General features: G+C 43.1%; 1 pseudogene; it reads left to right on the top strand.

The window, feature by feature from the left end:
- Positions 1–11,989: 11,989 nt before the first annotated feature.
- On the top strand, positions 11,990–12,158 carry LOC123934297 (annotated as a pseudogene).
- Positions 12,159–16,726: the final 4,568 nt, after the last annotated feature.

Below are 16,726 nucleotides of genomic sequence, written 5' to 3'. Positions count from 1 at the left end.
CTTACATGTCTAAAAGTGTAAGAACCATCCAGACAGAAAGGCCAACTGAACTAATTATATTAGGCATCATGATCTTTAATTAGATCAATAGGAGAAGAGCATCGGTACACATCTTGGGAGGTTTTTGCTACATTGCTTACTCTCTCCAAGGAACCCCGAGCATCAATACTAATCCATAGGAAAATGTTCAGAAAAACACAGCAGATTAACAGTGAGAGAAAGGATAATTTGGATGAAATTAATCCTTGTTGTCATTGTTCAAAAACAATAGTTGGCTTATGAGTCCAGGGAATTGAAGACCATGACCTTTTCTGCCACAGCCTTAGGGTCATTATTAGTCTCAGAGCCCATGGCTTTCAACCCATTACCACTGGTGGAGACAAATGATATTCCATCACTCATAAGTACTCTTCCATTCTCAGGAAAACCCTACAATTATTATACTTCTAATGATATCAACCAAGAAATCCACCAAGTATGAATCACAGAGCAGAATCAGAGCTTTCCTAACTCACTAAGTTCAGGAAAGACCACGGAAGGGAATGATGGAATTGGAGACTTGGCCAATATTTAGATCTTGGTTTTATAGTAATTCATATTTATCCTACATGTCTATTCACATATATATGGATATAGAATATAAATATATAGAGAGGAAATGGAATACCTCCCATTCATGGCACGTTATAATTATCATCCCGTGGTAGGAGCCTCTTTTCATTTGTATTTCCTATTTTTCTCTACCAGGTACCCACACTAGTGCACAAAATACATATTCTTCAAGTCACCTTCCATATTTTATACACATTTAAAGTATACCTGTACCCTTGAAAAAATATGGCCTTTGTGTGTGCATGTTTTACATTTACATAAATGGTATTATGCTATAAATCCCATCTTGTTTCTTACCTACTTATATTTCATTAGGCTTTTGAAATTTATTCACACTGCTCTATATAGTTATGGCATTCAGATCTCTGGTCTTCTTCTACTTCCTGCCTTCACTCATTGACTCAAGAAGAACCAAAAGATCACCAAAAAGCAACCAATTCAGCTAGCTTTCTGTATGAACAAGGAAATAAAGGTTTACTTTTCTTCAAAAAAAAAAAGAATAACCTAAGGAAAATCATGTATTTTACTTCTTGAACTTCTTTTTTTTTTTTTTTTTATAAAGATTTATTTATTTGACAAGTAGGCAGAGAGACAGGCAGAGAGAGAGAGAGGAGGAAGCAGGCTCCCAGCCAAGCAGAGAGCCCGATGCGGGGCTCGATCCCAGGACCCTGGGATCATGACCTGAGCTGAAGGCAGAGGCTTTAACCCGCTGAGCCACCCAGGCGCCCCTTGAACTTCTTTTTAGTTGTCTTTTTGGTGGTAGAATAAAATGTACTACCACAGATGTGTTTTGATTCCTGGTTCAACCAAATGAAATGAGTGAAAGCTGCCACTTTCGAGCATTTGCTGTGCATCAGACACTAGGTCAGGCACAAAATTCTTATTCAATTCCCATAACAGTCCTTTGAGTTGGGAAACATTATGTCCATTTTATACAAAGAGGATACTGAGGCTAAGAGACACTCAGTAGCTCGCTTGGGCTCCCAGAGCTTATAGGAGGCACAATTAGGGTTCAAATGCACATGTCCTTGTCTGTCCACAGCCCAACTCCAAGTGTAGTCACACAGTGCAAGGCCAATAGTCCAGATATCTGCACCTAAATGTCTTTGTCTTTCACATAATAGTTCATAGACGATGGCAATTTAGAGGAGGTGGAAGAGGAAGCTGAGAACACCTTTCAAGGGGGCATTGCACTTGTGGACAAAGAAAAGATACAAATGTGGACTTGGCTAAAATCCTGTAGTAGCTTATCAGAGTGGCATATTTTTATGCATCTAGATGCCATTGACTAACCTAAAAGGCCTAGGTCATCTCTAGAGGAGTATTTTGTACCTAAAAAAGGAAATAAACTCATCACCCAAGGACCAAATCCCAAGATATCCCAACTGTGGCATGTGCCTCAATGACACGTTATACACAGAGACTGAAGAGGAGACGGACACTGCTGAGTAATGTCTTTCTATCAGTGGCTGTTGTGATAGGATTCATTGCTGAGTAGTTGTGGGAGAGAAGACTATTACTGGGAACTTTCCATCTTATCAATATCCTAATTATTGAGGATTTTTATAAGACTTTATTTATTTGGGAGAGAGAGAGAATTGCACATACACATGAGTTGGGAAGGGGCAGAAGGAGAGGGAAAGGGAGAATCTCAAGCAGACTCCCCACCGAGCAGAGCCCCCCAGGTGGGATCGACCTCACCACCCTGGGATCATGACCAAAATCAAGAGTTGGATGCCTAACTGACTGAGTCACCCTGGTACTCTCTATTAAGTATTTGCAACGCACTTAAACTTGCTTGAGCCAGCCAAAAAATAATAATAAAAAATTATATATATATGTAAATTTTTTTTTTTTAATGAAGGGAGAGAACTTGCTGTAATGATCATGTTTCAGGAAGCCATGTGAAAGAATGAAGATGGGCCTCCATGAGGGCTGGGACGGGGAACTGGGAAGCCCCCAGAACTCTACATTTCTGGCCTGTCTTCACCTCCTTCAGAGTTGCTCCCTTTTCATTATCTCTACTTTGTCCTCCTGCTGCCCCAGAGCACCCACCTTTTTTTATATATATATAATTGTGGTAGGCAGAAATATGCCTACCCAGAGATGTCCATATCTTAATCTCCAGAACCCACGAATGTGGTACATTTTTGTGGCAAAGGAGTACGAGGATTACTAATTGAATTTGGGTTGCCAATCAGCTGACCTCAGAGTAGGGAGATTCGCCTGGATTATCCAGGTGGGCTCAGCGTCATCACACAATCACAGGGTGAGACCTGTGCTGGATTTCTAACCTACTGAATGGTAAAATAAATCTGTGTTGTGTTCATCCTCTAAGTTTGTGATAACTTGTTAAGGCATTCCTAGGAAACTAAAACAATGACGTTAGTATTTATTAAGCACTCTTAACATGCGGAGAAGTGTGCTAAGCATCTTAGAGGGTGTGGGCGCTGACACTACTGCCCTTACTAGTTTTCAAGGGAGGAAACAGAGGGTGCTCCATGGTTGAGGAACCCGCCTAAAGACAGCGAGGAAGTGGTAGAGCAGTCCTCAGGTGTCTGACTTCATACCTGGTGCTCTTAGCCAACCACAGATAGAGACTGAAAGGCTGATGCCTGATTGGATTCTGAATTCTATTACAGAGAATATGACTGGCCCTAAATGAACCATGTGATCAGCTCCAGTCCAATCAGATGATGCTCAGGGCAGATTATGTACAACCATCATGGAGGCCCCATGTACCTCTGTAGGTCTGATGGGTCAGATAAGAGAAAGACACATGGGACAACTTTCATCCTTCCAACTGTTACATGGTACCCTTGCTTATATGCTTTGTGATCTACGCAGCTCTTCTCCCTTCCCACTATCCATCTGATGTGGACCAACACCCAGCTTTTGCCAATGGACACCCGCAGTGGTCGCTCTCAAACCCTCCCCACTCACATGCAGACGGTCTTGGCATTTATTCTTTGGAATTACCAACCTGGAGAGAAGGTCTTTCTAACCAAGGAAATAAATCTGATTTTGAACCAAAGAGAAAAATAAGAGGCATATAATTCTCATGGAGAATTTCATATGGTAAATAGCAACCCCCTTTGTTCTTCTGGTTCTCTCCAGCTAAATGCCAATGGGGTTTGCAAAGCAGTCCTCAATTCAGACTTTCCTATTGCCTGATATTGTGCCTTAATCACCCACCACATTAACACATGATGAGTTACAGGAGCAGGAGTCTATGATAGCAGTCTGATTTTTCTGCAGAAAATAAAAAAAACTTGCCTAGCTGCAGAGAGAGGCTGGAGTCACAGGGGACAGACACGATGCATGTGTGTGACATCACCAGTTAAGCACCAGATTTTTCTGGAGGCTAGGCATAGGGTTGGTGAGGAGCATGGGACAGAGATAGACAAAGGATGAGGGGCTGGGAACTCTCCTACTACACGGTCATGGCTGGGCTTCCTAATCTACCGACAGCTCCAGCATTTCTGTTGCAACAAGTGCCCATTAAGTTAGCATGACTAATTTTTTCTTCTATTCCAAGTTGTACATCTTTCCACATTTGAACATTTCTCAAAGCACAACTGACAACTGATGTGCACATTTATTTTCGTGTTTTTCTTCCAGAGAGGTGCTAGGAAATCAGTGATGTGTCTTACAAATGGAGTGTCTTAGAATTGTGAAAATGTGGTAATAAATCTCATGTAGGAGGGTTTCTTTGGTTTTAGATGAGCAGATGAAGGGGTCTGGTCTTCAGCTCATCTGGAAAGGAGGGGACCAGGTCGCATATAAAAACAGACTGAGTTCCTTAGAGGAAGGATTTGCAAAATTAAGGGTCCCATTAGTTTTCCTAGAGCTCTCTGGAAGACCCATAAACTGACGTCCACTGAGCTGAGCCTGCAACCCACCCAGCCTCAGGGCTCAGTCCTCTCAGAGCCATCCTTGGGAGCTTCAGTTCTGTGCCTCTGCATCCTAAAGACACAAACACATTTGCAGAAGTGGGCCCTTTCCAGATGTGACTTCAGGCCTCAAGAGGCGCCAGTCATTCTAAGGCACACTTAACTGCTATACTCATTTTTGCAGAGAGAGGAAGAGAGGTGATGAGGTAAAGGGCAAGCACTGGGATATTAACCTGGAATGACTCCTTGAATGTCTGGTTTTCAGATGTGGCTCCTTATTACACAGAATCCCTTCCATTCTCCAAAAGAGACTTTGGCAAAGTCAGATCGAGGAAGATTTCATTTTGCACAGAACCCAGCTGTTTCAGAGAACATTATGTCCTCATACCTTCTACCAACAGTGTTTCTTGGACCTATAAAAGGCTTGCAGATCTTCCCAAACAGTAATAATAATGATCACTTACTGAGCACTCATGTACAGGTACTATGCTAAATTCTTTATAGGAATGCATGCTTTTTAAAAAAAAAAAAAATTTATTTGGCAAACAGAGATCACAAGTGGGCAGAAAGGCAGGCAGAGAGAGAGAGAGAGGCGGAAGCAGGCTCCCCGCCTAGCAGAGAGCCTGATGCAGGGTTTGATCCCAGAACCCTGAGCTCACGACCTGAGCCGAAGGCAGAGGCTTAGCCCACTGAGCCACCCAGGCGCCCTGGAATGAATGCTTTTGTACGGATTTGTATGACCTAATTTTCCTAACAATCCCCATTATATCGATGAAGAAACTGGGATTCAGAGAGATTAACTAGCATTTTCAAGGTCACATAGCAAAAGCAGCAGAGCCAAGACCCAAACCCTGGATCTCCATCATTCCAAAGTCTGGTCTCTAAATCATTTACACACACTGCCTGCCTCTAGCCACTTGTTTTTTCCATCCCAAAGTAGGCGTCCAGCAGGTGGACAAAAACAGGTTCTAACCAGACAACGTTAAAGCTACCAAGGAAAGCAAATGCTAGGTGCACATATATATAGAGAGAGAAGCACACCATGTAAGTGTTATGTTGGTTTCCTGCCCTCCAGGAAACCATGGACTGGGGGGAGGCAGAGAAGTGAAAAGAAGTAAAACGAGTACAAAGCACTGTGATGAGCCAAAGTACGGATGGACTGCGGCAGGACCAAGTCTGTTGAGAGTACAAAGGAAGGAAGCCATGACATATGTTAAGGTCAGCCCCTGAGCTGATTGTCCCCTGGCCACCCCCCTCTTCCCAGGATCTGATAGCTCTGGGGAAGAGAAGTCAACAGACATTTGCTCCTGTTGCTGTTCATTTCCTCAAGTTCACAGCCAGGAGAGAAAACTGCCTCTCCCCCTCTTGCACTTAGAAAAATGGATGTGTTAGGATAATTAGGATTCATCCTTTGATCTGTGTCTGTATCTGCAAAGCATACACAGTGTCAGCCGGTGAAGTCTGATTGCTCCGATACGTCAGGTTTATATTTTGAATAACACAAGACTTGGTTGTTACACCGGTAAATAATTTACTCGAGTCTGAAATACAAGCTCCAGGCAAGAAACAGGAGATCAAACACAGGGAACTGCGGTGCTCTAGCAAACACACGGCTACCCCGTGAAGAGTTTTTCTAAATTCACTGCTGGAGGAAGGAGGGAAAGTGACAACAGGTGGTGAATCAGCCACGGTCATTCTGGCTACTGCCCAAATAAAATGGTTTTGCTGACATCAAAGGAGTCTGGAGAGATTGATATCAATCATGATCATGGAGGGGGGAATGTGATAGTGAAGGAGAACTCCTCCAGGTTCTAACACCCAAGCGTTTCTTCACCCACCGCAAACCCTCAGCTTTGCCCAAGCTGAGCCCCAATGTCCATTTCTTAAGCCTCCTTTGAAAAGGCATTCTACACCACAGGGTGCAGAAAAGTGGAAGGGAATACACAGTCTGATTTCTTTGACTTCCTATATCTGACGCAGAAAACTTAACAAATGGAGAGTGCATTATGGTATGGGAGATTGGGATTTGAAATGCAGCTGCAGGACGATTGCCGTTAAATTCAAGGGAACAGCAACATTTCTGGAAGGAGAAAATGCATTAATAGGTTATCAGTGGTTGCCCTTGGGGGGACGGGAGGATAGAGGTATGCAGCACTCCTCCTTACTATCAAAGGGAGATCCTGGTGGGAACGCAGGGGCCACTGTATTGTCTTGAGATGACCTTTCAGATTGGTCTGGACAGTAATGGTAATGTCTCTGTGATGGGCATGGCCTCCCATGAAGAAAGACCATCTTTCTTCTGCCAGCAAATCTTTGGTAAATGGGAAGGATTTCAGTTGGCTCTTACGACTCTGCTTGCTTGGTAATGACAATGTGGGTGGGACAGGGAGATGAAAAGGATTCGAAAAATCAGTGGAATAAAAGGCCAGATTGACCAGTGATGTCTACCTGAGGGCAGGAGAAGAAGTGGCAGCATGAGTGGTAATATTTACTATCTGGGCTCCAAGTCAGCCACCTGCCTTCAGATCTTGGCTTTGAGCACGGGCTTTTGAACCTTAAAAATTCACCCTAATTTTCTTGGAATGGTTACAAACTTGTGGGATTTAGATGTAATAATCTTTGAGAATCTAGCAGGCATCGGTATATGGCCAACACATCCCCTCCCCCACACACCCATCCTCTCCTCTTTCATTTTTCATCCTACAGGACACAGAGATCATAAGAGAACGTTATTCTATTTTTCGGACTGCTCCCAGATTCATCACAGTTCTAAGTGCTTCAACCAGCCAAAGGAAGGTCTCACGCTGGAGAAGGAGTGGAACCCTCTTCTACACCCTATGCCTGGCCTACGTCACCACTGTTGAGGGTTATGAGTTCTAGCTGTCAACAGCAACTCTAACACCCGCTTTCTGTGCTGTTCTCTGCACAGTTATCGGAAAACACTATACAGCTGACGGGTCTAGAAGACAAGGTATTTCAAGGCCAAATAGTGTTAGAAAGATCTGTCAGAAGGAGGGAAACAGAAAAATATCTAATTTCACTGGACATATGCTGAACTAAGCCGATTATAGATAGAACTTTTGGGATTCCTCCTCTGAGGCTGGAAGCCTGGAACTTTAATAGCTGCATATTCCTGGAGGAAAAGAATTTCTTGATTGGGCTGAGAAATGCAATTCCCATGCATTGGACTTCAACTGGAGAAGGGTATCCACTTTTGGATTCTCTGCACTCTCATCTTCCTCTTCAGAGTCTGCATATCTGGTCTCTTAAGAAATGGGTATTTTTAGGTCCTGGTCTGGAGAACAATAAGTCAGCAAAATTCCAGTAATGATTACTGGGGAGAGTTAGCCCATTAGTGCTGTGCTGTCTCCATTTTAATAGATTTATTTATTTATTTATTTATTTTTATTATTTTTTTTTTTTTTGGCTGAAGGCTAGCAGCTCAGTAGGTGGGAAAAGTGTGTCAGTTTTGGATTCCATCCCATAAGGGCTCCAACTCCCATTTACCAACCCACTTTCACTTTCTGAGCCGCAGGTCTTCATATATTAAATGATACTAAAGGCACATACACATTTCAGGATTTTTGTAAGATCTGAAGTTTATCACTCACGACTTCTCTCTAGCAGATGCTATTGGTGCCCAGTGTCATTTTCCCTCGGCCCAATTCTGACTGTAGCTGCAGAGAATGGTCACCGACCGTGTCCTGTCTCAAGTCCCCACTGTGTCTCTCCACTTTTCCGTCTCAGGTCTTTTTTCAAAATGGCGGCAGCTCACTCGGAGCACACATAGGCAGATCCTAGAAACTCAGGGGAGTTAACACCAATATGGCAACCCTCAGCCAATGGGAGATGGGAGTCAGCGGATAATGCCCCCAAGAGGGGATATTCTGAGGTATGTCCTTCACAGTTTCTCAGAGGAGCCCCAGCAAGATACTTTCTGGTTGTCCATAGCAGTAATCAGCTCAAAATAACATTCCCTTTTATCAACTTTCCTCCCTTTCTCATCTTATTTGCCCTATTCTCCCTTCCTACTTCTGGAGCTGAACTGTCCTATAAATGACCTGCACCCAAGTCCTTGTCTCAAGTTTTGTTTGGGGAAGATTCATACTAACATAATAGCTGTGTTAACTGTTCTTAGTGTTGTCCAACACTCTGTTGATCCTTCCTTTCCCACACTCATGGATGATTCCATTTCTCCCTTAAAGACTGAGAAAATCTACCATCTTCATTTCTTTTATATCTCTTTGCCTGTCTTCCTTCCTTCCTTCCTTTCCTCCTTCCGTCTTTCCTCCTTTCCTTCCTTCTTTCCTCTTTTCCTTCATTCTTTCTTTCTTTACTCCTTTCTTTTTCTTTCCTTCCTTCCTTCCTTCTTAAGGAAATAGGACTACTCTCTCTAGAGCTAACACTTTTATGTTGTCTCGAAAAAGTCTGATTCTCCAACAGGGCTGTCCATTTCATTTAAAGGCACCACCGTCCTCTCAGTTGCTTGACCCAGAAGCCTTCAGGTCATGGTCTTCTCATCCTCTAATCAACCATCAAATTCTGAATATTTCTCAATTTTATCTACTTCTCTTTGAATTAATAACAGATAATCTTTTAAAAAATATTCACTATATGCTAAGCATCTTTTTTAAAAAAGAGCAATTTGAAAGAGAGAGAGAGAGAAAGTAGGGGTAGGGAGGGAGAGAACCCGGAAGCAGACTCCTCGCTGAGCACAGACGCAGGGCTCAGTCTTGAGACCCATGAGATCATGACTTGAGCAGAAACCAAGAGTCGGAGCCCAATGACTGAGCCACCCGTGTGCCCCTATGTAAGTATCCTAGGAGCTCTTTGTGCTTTATCTCATTTACATCACAATAGAGACAGTACTACTGCTTTTACTCCCATTTACAGATGACAAAAAATCAAGGCACAGGGAGGTCAAGGAACTGGCGCATGATTGTCTGAGTCAGTGGGGACCTGGAGAGTCGATGTGGTTCTTCATTATAGAGCTCATGTTCTTAACCACTGTTTTCCACCTGTACACCTCTGCAGACATCATCCCCCCACGCAGTTCCTCCCCACTCCATCACCTCTGTGTGCTCCCTCTCTTCCCTCTGCCTTCACTCATGCTGATGATCCTGTTTCATAGGATTGTCTCAAACAAATGACTTACTGAATGAATGAGGCTTTATTCAGCTGATTGTTCCCCCTATACGTATTGTATATTGATAGATATGTATATATGTGAATGTTTGCATTCACTCAATCGTTCTCTCTTTGTCATTACTGAATAGAGGTAAAGAATTAAAAGCTTTGGAGTCAGGGAGGCTTAAGGTCAAGCCCCAATGCCATCACCTAATAGTCATGTAACCTTGGGCGATTCACTGAACATGTCCCAGCATTAGTTTCCTCATCTGTAAAGTAGGGATTAAAAATAGCTCCTATCCCATAGGGTGGCTGAGAGAAGTGAACGAGATTGTTAATATATGCAAATCACTCTTCAACCTTTCTGCTACATAATGAATGTTTATTACTCTCTCGTACTAGCAGCAGCAATAGCAGCAGTAATAGTGATGGTAGTAATATCATCACTATCAGTAGTAGTAGTAATAGTAAATAATAGTAGAAGTAGCAGTAGTACTAAACCGGAATGTCAGGAGTGTCTCCTAACCACATGAAATCTATAGAAAGTGAACATAAACCTCAATTTCATGGCCAGGGGAAGTTCAGTTCCATGGCTTTCCTCAATCTCCATTAACTGTCTTTCCCCACGCCTTACCACTTATGGTCTGCTCCCCACAGAGCTGCCAGAAAAAGCCTTCACAAATTCAAATCAGATTTTTAAAAAAACCCAAAATCAAATCAGATCATGTCACTTAGCTGTTCCAAGCACTCCAATGGTTCGCCATCCCACACCTCCCCCATTCACAGTGAAATCCAGATTTTCTTTCCATTCAACAGCCCATGTGATATGCCTTCTGCTGTCTGGCCAGCCCTCCTCTCCTTCCACTCTTCCCTGAACTCACTCTGCTCCAGATCTGCTCCTCGCTTCTCTCAGTTTGGCCAACCATTCTCCATCTCAAGGCTTTCTTCACTGGTTCCCACTGCCCCAAGCTCTCTTACAGCCTATGACTCCTCCCCTTACTTCATTCAGGTCTCTGCTCCAATGTCTTCTCCTCAAAAAGGCTTTATGACCACCGTGTACCATCATCACACCATCATCTTTCCCTCCATAATTTTCCTTCTTAGCACTCAGCACCCCAGTCACATTAAGTATCTCCTCCCAGCACATGAATTCCATGGGATCAAGGACTTCTCCATTGGGTTCATGGCAGTATCTCTAGTTCTCTAAGAATGTCCAGCACTTAGTCATGCTTAGTGAATATTTCTTGACCGAGTGGCATCCTAATGCAACAGAATCACTTCATGTTACATTATCTTGCCATTATTCCATGAACCATGGCTGCAGTCCTTGTGGTGCTGACCCAGACCCGAACCTTGACCTCTTCCTTTATTTACCAAAAATAAACACTAACAAAAGCACCTGTAAAAGGTATTTGTGAGTGGTGAAGTCTACTGAAAATTACAGGGTGCACAGGGCAGACAAGAGAAAAGTTCCCAAAGTAGTGAAAAAGCCCTTCAACTATTACTGAAATGCTTTGGTCATCCTGGGACTAGAGAATTTTGAAGGGCCACTTCATTCCATCTCATGCCTCAGCCTCATCCCACTTCCTGATGACAGGTTACCCTCTTTCTCAATCTCTCAACACTTCACTCTCCCTCTTTTATTTCCCTTTCTTCTGTGTTCCTTCTCTCTCCACCTGAAGAGCAAAGCCACCTTTCTTTCCTCTCACACAGAACCACGGATCCTTTTCTTTCATTGCCCTGAAGTTTTTTTTCATAAAGTCCAGGCACTCTGAGCTTTCCTTAAAGCTGCAAGTGGCTTCTCAGGGGACTTCCCTCAACAAAAATAGTCCCAATATTTAAAAGGAATTCCAATGCCAACTAATAATATAATTAAGGTTCTCACATCTGCTGCACTAGTGTTTGCATAAGATTGTTATCCCTTTGGGAAGAAGAGCTATGTTATATTGAACTCAGAAAACATTTAGAAAACACTTGAGCATGGGACTAACTCTCTGTAGGGACTAGGTACGCAGAGATGAAAGGACGTGGTCAGGGGAAGTTTAATTCCATGGTGCTCCAAGGGGCCACCATCTAAAGGGAGAAGAAGGCATAAGAAAATAACCATTTTGGGGCACCTAAGTGGCTCAGTGGGTTAAAGCCTCTGCCTTCGGCTCAGGTCATGATCTCGGGGTCCTAGGATCGAGCCCCGCATCGGGCTCTCTGCTCGGCGGGGAGCCTGCTTCCCCCCCCCCCCCCCCGCCTGCCTACTTGTGATCTCTGTCAAATAAATAAATAAAATCTTAAAAAAAAAAAAAAAGGAAAACAACCATTTCAGTGTTAGGTAATAAGCCCAACATTGAAATATCTGTAAGGTCAGCTTTGCGCAGTGGCAGTATCGTAGCCAATGAGGTTTATCCAAGGCACAATTATTGCTAATTGATATATCTGTAAGGTCCAACAAAATACAGAGGCAGTATCATAATTTGGAGTTGTTCGTTGATGACCCCCACTCCAAACTGTAATTTCCTTGAGGGAAAGAGTTTCCTTGAAGAAGGACAAAGGCTCCTTAGGGGAAAGTGATACTGAGGAATCCAGTATAGGAACAGCATTTTGAAGGAGGATGCAACAGGGAAATGGGGTAGAGCATCCTGGGCAGATGAAAAACCATGGGCAAAGATGTGAAGGCACAGGCCAGCTTTGAATTTGGACAACTATAAATGGCTTGGTAGAGCTGGGACATGAAGCAAGGTTGGGGATCATGGAGTATAGGGCACCAGTGGCAAGCGGGATCAGTCTTTACTGTACCCTCTCTGCTCAATCTAGCTGAGTGCTGGCTTCAGAATGAGCATGCGTTGCATTGTTGGTCTTGAACTTTTGGGTACATGGTTCCGTAAGATTCACGGTAGATGTGTACATTTTCAAGTCTCAGAATATGCGGACTCAGAACTTCTAGAGCAGAAGTACTCAAAGGACAAGCCACAGACCAGCAACATCAGCATAAGCCGGGATCCTGTTAGAAATGCACATTCTCTGGTCCTCCCAGACCTTCTGGTTCAGAAACTCAGGGTGCAGGGCCCGGTCACCTTATTTCAACTAACATTCCATGTGAGTTCTGATGCATTTTCAAGTTTGAGGACCGCTGATCAAGGAGAGAGGCTAAGAATCTACACTAAAAAAACAAACCAAATGCACACATATCTTTGATGATCTACCCAGCTGGAGAACCTCAACTCTAGACATGTCCCTTATCTTTACTGCTGCTGGCTTACCACCACATTGACAGATGTACTCTGCCTTACTCTGCCTTTTATAACAAGCTTGGGCTTCCTTTGAAAGACCTGTGTCCACTAGGTCCTTAACAAAAATAGGAGATAGACTAGAATCTAGGGAGGAACACCAGGCTAGTTCTCTAATGTTCACATGCTCCAAGGAAGAGGGAAAAACAATTGTCTCTTTACTGAAGAACTGAATCATACAAAGACAAGAGACGCCCTGAGAAAATAAAGAGAAGCAAATTCAGAACAAGCAACAAGAGATACTTCCCCATTCAGCATTCACTCAACTTGCAGAATTTGGGTGATTTATGTCTTTCAATGAATATGCAAGATGATTCTTTTCACCCAAATATAATTAACACCATTATATTGTCTGTTGAGTATTTTTACTCAACAGACAATATACCATATAGACAATATCAAACAGACAATACCCAATTATAATGAACACCAGGGAATATTTTAAGTAGACAATGTAATGATAAGAGGCTCATGAAAGATTTCATATTTCATTTATGCTCTGATCAACCTCTAGAAGAGGCTTGATTCTCTGTAAGGAACTGTGCTCTCTGAATAGGTTTCTCCTATCACTCTCCTACTGCTTCACCATTCTGAATAATGTATATGTTAGTTACAATGAGATCATCTGTATCTGGTTAATTTCTTTGGTTGGAGCATCATGCTCATTTGCTGACAGTGTCAGGATTAAAGGCTTAGTCCTTGTGTAGTAAGAATGAGGAAATGAACAGTTTAGGGTAAGAACAATGAAGCAGACAGAAGCAGATGGTAACACGTAGTGACCTTGGGACTTCATAACTATGTGCCCAAAAAAAAAAAAAAATGAAGATGGTAATGAGTCAAGAATGACTCCTAGGGGTGCAGCCACTCTGGAAAACAGCATGGAGATTCCTCAAAAAGTTGAAAATAGAGCTACCCTACGACCCAGCAATCGCACTACTGGGTATTTACCCTAAAGATACCAATGTAGTGATCCGAAGGGGCACGTGCACCTGAAAGTTTATAGCAGCGATGTCCACAATAGCCAGACTATAGGAAAAATCTAGATTCCATCAACGGATGAATGGATAAAGAAGATGTGGTATATATACACAATGGAATACTATGCAGCCATCAAAAGAAATGAAATCTTGCCATTTGTGACAACGTGGGTGGAACTAGAGGGTTTTATGCTCAGTGAAATAAGGCCGAGAAAGACAATTATCAAATGATCTCCCTGATATGAGGAAGTTGAGAAGCAACATGGGGGGGGGTGTTGGGGAGTTGTGAAGGAAAAAAGTGAAACAAGATGGGATCAGGGGGAAATAAACCATAAGAGAGTCTTAATCTCACAAAACAAACTGAGGGTTGCCAGAGGGAGGGGGGTAGGGAGAGGGTGGTTGGGTTATGGACATTGGGGAAAGTATGTGCTATGGTGAGTGCTGTGAAGTGTGTAAACCTGACGATTTACAGACCTGTACCCCTAGGGCTAATAATACATTATATGTTAAAAAAAATTAAAAAAAAAAAAAAGAATGACTCCTAGGTTTGTGTCTGTTTGCAGAACCTCGTAGATAGCCTGCAGATTTGAACCTCTGAAAAAAAAAAATCAAGGGCCACAGTGAAATGACATCATAACTGCAAGAAATTTCTCCCACGGAAAGTTTTATCTCATAGAAACAAATGCTCCACTCAAGTCTTATAAATTGCCTTAAATTGAAATGCATGGAGACCCTACTTTGGTGTTATCCCAGGGTGTAATATTGGTAATTTTGTCTGGCAGTGGGCCCAGAAAATTATGGATCATTCAAGGGCCACGTGAAAAACGTGTGAAGAAAACTGCCATCAGTTACTCACCTATTGACGAAATAGCCCGTAATTTGTTTAAGTGGTTCATGTCATTTGAACCCATCTTGCAGATCACTGAACAGGCAGTGTTTTAATGTAACATTGAGTTCTGGTCCACTCATTTTCCTGACTCTGTCTCCAGCATGCACACACAGAGGACATATAGCTAAGGACCCTGGAGGTACGTTTTCATGTGTAGTACAGATATTTAGGTAAATCTGCTTTAAGCTTCACTGAATACACAAATCACCGAAGGATCTTGTTGAAAAACTGATTCTGATTCCAGAGGTTCTCAGGGTGCTGGGATTCAGTTTTTTTTTTTTAAGATTTTACCTATTTATTTGACAGAGAGAGAGACAGAGATCACAAGTAGGCAGAGAGGCAGGCAGAGAGAAGGGGAAGCAGGCTCCCTGCTGAGCAGAGAGCCCGATGCGGGGCTCGATCCCAGGACCCTGAGATCATGACCTGAGCTGAAGGCAGAGGCTTAACCCACTGAGCCACCCAGGCACCCCAGGATCCTGTATTTGTAACAAGCTCCCAGGTGCTGCCAATGTTGCTGGTCTCCAGACCACATTTTGAGGAGCAAAGATCGAGGCTGTAAAAATCTGAGTTAACACGTGTAAAGTGTTCCTCTCCTCTCTCAAAGATTTTTTTTTTAAATTTCTTTTCAGCATAACAGAATTCATTGTTTTTGCCCCACACCCAGTGCTCCATGCAATCCGTGCCCTCCTTAATACCCACCACCTGGCTCCCCCAACCTCCCACCTACCCCCTCCCCGCCCCTTCAAAACCCTCAGATTGTTTTTCTGAGTCCATAGTCTCTCATGGTTCACCTCCCCTTCCAGTTTCCCTCAACTCCCATCTCCCCATGTCCTCCACGTTATTTGTTATGCTCCACAAATAAGTGAAACCATATGATATCAAAGATCTTAATAACCTCAAAAACCATCTGTCAAAGCGGTACAACAAGGAGTTCCAATCAACAAGATTTAAACTTGAAGAATTAAACAAACTACCAGGGTGAACATCTAAAAATGTCCAGTAGTCAGTGCCAAAGCCACTCCGAGATCGTACTTTTTTGCAACCGCCACGCGTTGAGCGCTTACTGGATGCCAGGCACCATGTAGAGTTCACTCTGTGGCATCCAGTCATGCTGAGGTCTGAATTCAACCGACTGGATACATAAAACAGATGAAGGGAAGACGCCACCCCTGGGTACCACTTATTAAGCTCTTATGCTGTGCAGGGCACGTTACATTCTCCCCCTTAATCCTTAATCCTCCCAATGATAAGAGGAAACTATTATCCGTGTCCCCATTTCTCAGAACAGGAAGCCAAGATACAGGGAAATTAAGCCGTTTGTTCAAATTCTCATTGTTCTTCAGTGGGTCACTGAGGATTTGAACCTTGGGTCTGTTGATCCATTATTTAGCTTCTGTTGGATTTTATATCATTTGGATGGAAATGGGGCTCCCAATCCTAAAATAAGATGAACAGATAGCAGAATGGGCTGAAAAATGAAGAACCCTCCCAAAAAAGGTGTGTGTGTGTGTGTGTGTGTGTGTGTGTGTGTGTGTATGCATGCACACACACACATGGGCACACTGACCTGCTAATGAGCCCTTACTTATCCCCAGGCAATCCAGTCTTCCAGACCATTAGCCCTCCAGTTACAATCCAAATCCATATTGCCAAGGCTGAAATCATCTATAATTCAGAGAAGCTTTCTCCAAAAAACCCCACAGACTGGCAATTCCCTACCGCGCTTCAAGTGATTAATCAACCAAGTCAACCAACCCGTTCTTAAAATTCAACTGACATCACCTGCAAAGGCATTTCTTTCTTTTTTTTTTTTTAATTTATTTATTTGACAGACAGAGATCACAAGCAGACAGAGAGGCAGGCAGAGAGAGAGAGGGAAGCAGGCTCCCTGCTGAGCAGAGAGCCCAATGCGGGGCTCGATCCCAGGACCCTGAGATCATGACCTGAGCC

Source organism: Meles meles, chromosome 21, assembly GCF_922984935.1.
Source record: "Meles meles chromosome 21, mMelMel3.1 paternal haplotype, whole genome shotgun sequence".
Classification (NCBI taxonomy): Eukaryota; Metazoa; Chordata; class Mammalia; order Carnivora; family Mustelidae; genus Meles; species Meles meles.
The sequence above is the reverse complement of the archived record's forward strand: the minus strand, read 5'-3'. Positions and strand labels throughout refer to the sequence as shown.